The sequence below is a fragment of the Rattus norvegicus genome, chromosome 7 (assembly GCF_036323735.1).
Source record: "Rattus norvegicus strain BN/NHsdMcwi chromosome 7, GRCr8, whole genome shotgun sequence".
NCBI classification, from domain to species: Eukaryota; Metazoa; Chordata; class Mammalia; order Rodentia; family Muridae; genus Rattus; species Rattus norvegicus.
The window spans coordinates 85,705,933-85,711,785 of NC_086025.1; positions in this window are offsets into that span (position 1 = coordinate 85,705,933).

The window sequence follows — 5,853 nt, forward strand, 5'->3', positions numbered from 1 at the left end:
ATGTAATTGACAATTGACTAATACCAAAAATAAATAAGGAACTCTCAGAATTTAATGGCAGAAACAAACACAACTTTAAAGTAGACTGAGAACATAAGTAGATGCTTTGTCTGAAGAAGAACAGAATTTTATCTATCACCTGCAAAATATAATGAAAACTACAGGGCACATAAATATGAAAGCCTGATTTTTTAAAATAGTAACAAGGGTCATTGAATTTGTAGAGAAAACAGAAACATTGTACAGTGTTGGTGAGAAATCAGTTTGATGCAGTCCCCATACATAGAAGTACTGAGGTTCCCCCCAAAAAAAACTAAAAGTAGAATTCTAATGGGTTGTATCAGTCTTATCCAGAGTTATAATTGAAGGAAAGACATCAGTTTTATCTATGTGATAAGAAGGTATCTGCCCCCTCCCCTCTCACATTGCAGAAGTGTCTATAAGACAGAACCACTTAAATGTCTACTGACAGACAAATGAAAGAAAAGTATGATGTATGTATACACACACACACACACATACACACACACACACACGCACGGGGGTGGGGGTTGCTACCCAGTCATGAAGAGGATTTGAAAAGCAATATGCTAAGTAAAACAACTTAAACCACCAGGCACAAGACAGGTACTTATGACCTAACTTATGTGTTGAGGCTAAAGGTAAACTGAGCTCACTGAAAAGAAAACACAGTGATAGTTATTATGGTCTAGAGCAATGGTTCTCACCCTGGGGATCAAAAGACCCTTCACAGGGATCACCTATCAGATATCCTCTATGTCAGATATATGCATTATGATTTGTAACAGTAGCAAAATTATAGTTATGAAGTACCAACTAAAGTAATTTTATGTTGGTGGTCACTACAAAATGAAGAAATGTATTAGAGGGTCAAAGCATTAGGAAGGTTGGTAGCAACTAGTCTAGAGGCTTGGGAATGAGTTACTACATACATTTTCAGTTATAAGATATATAAGTTATTTTGAAATAATATAAAACATAGTGACTTCAGTTTATTATAATGTGTGATGTATATCACTGCTTGAAATTTGTCAATTCTTTCCATATATATATATATATATATATATATATATATATATATATGGAAGAAAAAAAAGCTGGGCAGTGGTAGCTTGCTCCTTCAATTCCAGCACTCTGCAGGCAGAGGCAGGCAAATCTCTTTGAGTTCGAAGCCAACCAGAGTAAATTACAGGACAGCCAAGATTATACATAGAAACCCTGTTTCAAAACAAAACAAGTAAAAAATACTTTTAAAAAATATGATCAAACAGAAGATAGAGAAACAGAAATCTTCTGAACTTAGGCACATAGATACAAAGGGGAATAACATTCGAAATGTAAATAAAGAAATGTATCTAATAAAAAAACAAAGGGCAGAAACAATGTAGTCTCAGTAACCATGGAGTTACACAAAACCCATAAGGAAGTTTAACAGCTCAGTGATATACAAACAGAACAATAAAAGAACAAAAAAAAAATAGACAGAGATTTCCTAAGAAGATACTCAAATTGTTCAAATGGATAGCAAGCACAAGCAAAAGATGCTCTGAGTCATTCATCAAAGAATGCAGATGAGGTTACAATGAATTACCACCACACATGCACTACAGAGTACATCTAGGGAAAATCTAAGACTAATCAGATCATGTCTGGGCCAAGATGTAGAGAGACTTAAATGTTAACACATTGATAACAGGAGCACTGAATGGAATAACTATCCTAGGACTTGAAACTTGGTAGTGTCTCCTGTGTAAGTACAACTTGTCCATGAGAAACGCTCACATGAAGGTGTTAGCACAAACACTGACAACATACAAATGCATCATGAGCTTAATGGCTAACTCTTAGTATAGCCACATAACAGAGTATTAGCAAATGAAAAGAAACGAACTACTAAGATTTCAACATGGATATGTCTAAATATGTAATATTCAGATACAACACAACAATATTATGTAATTCTATTTGTAAGAAACAGAACTTTAGACATAAAGTAGTTTAGTGTTTGGGACATAGAAAAAAGCGAGTCTGTGAAGAGGCATGTAGAAAACACTAAGGATGATGTTTTTTTTATAAACCTTTATTTTTCTTGTACTGGAATAACCGCAGCTCTTTAACCTCATTAATCAGAATATTTAGAACATTATGTTGTATATAATTTTACCTCCACAAAACCAATAAAAAATACAACAGCCATACAGAAATTTGTCTATGAATACAGTAGGCAACTAAGTTGCTAGAGACTTAGAAAATCAGTGCAATGGTTTCTACCAGGAACACAAAATGAACATCTATTAGCCTAATCCCCTTTGTTTTCTCATTATAAAAGATCAAACAAATACCTCCTGCCTAGAATTGCTTAGGATAGCTGGGTAGTGATTGGATGGATGGATGGATGGATGGGCAAACAGAGACAGAAATGAGTGAGTGAGTAAATGAGAGAGGGGAGGGGGAGGGAGTGGGATCGGGGTAAAGGGAGGGAGGGAGAGGATTTAAACTAAATCCTGGCAGACATCAGAAATTTAATAAGTGTTAACTATAGTTATCATTGTTGCAGTCAGTGATCAAGAACTATACTAAGCATGAAAAGAAAAATAATTGATAAGCAATGTGCATGCCCTCCTTCATGTGGAAATTTGGTGTAGATCAAAATCACTATCAAGCAACTTTCTTCTATCTACAAAGAGCCATTCTAGACTGCCCATGAGATTGATCTTTCAAAAGTATAGAAGGTTCCCAATTTTTCTAAGCAATTTAGTGCAGCGTTTATCAATACTGAGATCACAGGGATGATACTGACTAAGAGAAGGGATTAATGGAAGCCAAGTAATAGTGAGAAGTCTTCCTTCTCTTTCCCCTGAGAAGAATGTCCAGTTCCTCCCATGCTTAAATGATTGAGTCATTGTCAATCAGCTTCAACATATTTTTAGGGCTCTGTGCTACTCCAGTTTTAAGGATATTAATTGTAATCCTCACACCTCCTTCTTGGTCCCTGGGAAGAACCAACTTCCTGCATAGCAGATGCTCTTTGCCCAGTAGTCTAGGTTCTTTCTGTGTTTAAAGATATTTTTCTTATTTTCTTAAGCAAGTTTATTATTTTTTCCAGTCTCTTTTTTTATTCTCACCCAAAGGATCTGGTAATAAACACATCAAAGCTGGCTCAGTGCCACTTTCTCCAGGTGGGCTTGCCTGATTTTCTTAGATTTAAAGACAATTATTCTCTTTCCCCCTAGGCTATTCCTGCAAACTGCCAAACTTGCAGCTCCATAAGTGATAATATTTTTATTTCAATTTTTTATGTTTTATTACATTTAATCTGTTGATCTATCTACCTATTTATTTACGTATTTATTTAGGAATATTTCTTTGCATGCACACATGTCTGTGTATCTGTAGTCATGTAGGCATCACATGACGTGTGGATAACTTTCAGAAGTTGGTTCTCTCCTTCCACCATGAGTATCACGCTCTAGTCTCGTCTGGTGCCCAGTGCCCTTACCTACTGGGTGATCTCAAATCCCGCAGTTTCAAATCATAAGGCAGTTCTTCCAGTCAATTCCAAAGTAGGCTTTACACATTGCCAGGATGCCTACCCAGATCCATCAGCCCCATTCCAGCAGGCTCCACTCTCACTAGGGGTTGTCAAGGTAATACACAACAATTTGAATACTACATGTCATTAGTGAAAACTGTAGGTTTCTGGTTCTGGTAAAGAGTCTCTTCAAAAATATATCTCCCTTCCCCCAACTTCATGTAAAACTCTTTGTATAGTCCCTTTATAGTCTACATCCTAAATATAATTCATGACAGTTAAAATTCAGCTTTAGTGGAAGCCTGTGGTACCTGCTTTCATACTGTCAACGTTTTGTATCTGACTTGGCTTCTTTGCTCTTCCTCTCTGTCTTCTGCAGAGACTATTAGGGACAAGTCACTACACTGGCAGAATGAGATAAATTAGGAAAGCTTTATTGGCAATTTGTCAGGAAGCTGTTGCAAGGTAGACTCATGAATTTCCCCCTAAGCTTCCACTTCCCATTCACCACTCACACTACAGTGATAATGCTTTGTAACTACTTAATGGCGCCCATTCCTCACTCTCCTGTGACGTTGACTACAGTTAATTGGCTCTTACAGCATCCCCCATAGGGTAAGCAAGTGTTGTTTCCACTGTCCACAATTTGCCAATAATTGAGACACAGAGCGGTCAAGTGTCTCTCAGAAGGCCATAGAGAATGTCATTCAGACAATTTCTTCAATGCTAGCTGTCCTAATCATTGGGCTTCCCTTCAGCTTTTGACTTCTAAGTGAATATCAGCTAATCAGAGCACCTCTGGGAGACCAGAAAATGAAAATTTGAAGAATGGATGCTCTCCTCAGACCACAGTCACTGTCTCTTTTTGGGAAACAGGGGTTAAAATCGAGATCTTATTATTTTGATTTTTAAAATTTATGATCTTTTGCAGGCGAATGTTTCCAAAAGGACATAGTCCATCATTCTTTACTGACACTTTATCAGAAAAGATATTCTCACCAACCATTGGAAGGTAACATTTTACAGTAGCTACAAGAGATAAATTTTTCTATCAGAACCCAGAATGAAGCCTTGGCTGTCATCTGGCCTCTACCCAGCCAAACATAAACCACCAGCAGAATTCTGGCCATTCTAACCACCATGATTAGCATTAAGTTTTCCAGGAGCTGTTTGTTTTTCTATAAGGACTTTATCAGAATTTCAATAATCAAATAAAATTAAATTTGATTTCCTTCATAATACTTAGAAACAAACAGCCATCAATCACTGAGTGAAAAAAGACTTACCAAATTTGCTTACATTCCAGGCATTGTGGTTTAAAGTAACAGTAAGTTATACACATAATTTTTGTCCTTGTAAATCTTAAGTTCAAAATTTGCTCTATTTGATATGTTTACAGATTGAATCCTCAAAAGACAGGTCCACATTTAACTTCCTAGAAAAACCTGTGTATGTTACCTAATTTGAAAAAAAAAAAGGGTCTTTGGCAAAACATAACTAAGTTAAAAATTTTAAGATAAAATCATTCTAAGTTTCCTAGGGAAAATTAAATCAAATAACAAGCGTCTTTAGAGGAGATAAGGAATGGAAGACATGACTAGAAGAACAGGTGGCAATGTCAAGATAATGGAAGTGATAGAGAATAACACCTTAGGCCTTCTAAAGATTATCAACAGTCACCAAACTCAGAAGCAAATGCAAATTAGATTCCCTTCTCAGTATCTCCAGATTTATGGTAATAACCTAGAGAACTATGGAAGAATAAAGTTCTATAGTTTGATTCTGTTGGGTGTGCACTAATACCTTAGAGTATCACAGGGAATGAAGTGCTTAAGGCACATTGATCTTAGAAGATGGACACAATGTTTATCTTCAACCCATGCTTACTGGGCACATTCAGGCTACTTCTTTAAAAATCTGACCTTCCTGTCTCCAAGGCTGAGACATACTAACATCCCATTATTATTTTATTAATTCCTCTAAAGACCTTTGCACATCACTGTATGGAAAACAACAAAATAGGAAGCAGGTACAATTTCAAACAAAAAGATTTGAAATGCATGTTTTTTTTCCTGGAGTGCTTATAGATAATAGTGTGAATTATATAGTAACAATAGGCAGTAGATACAATTTGCCAAACTCTGCCATATATTTTTCAAGAGAAAGGTAGAAATTAACCAGGTTTGGTGGAATATGCCTATATTCCTAGCGCCATGGGGAGTGAGGCAGGAGGACCATGATTTTGAGGCTAGCCTAGAGCTACATAGTGAGATCCCATCTCAGCCAACAACAATACAAAT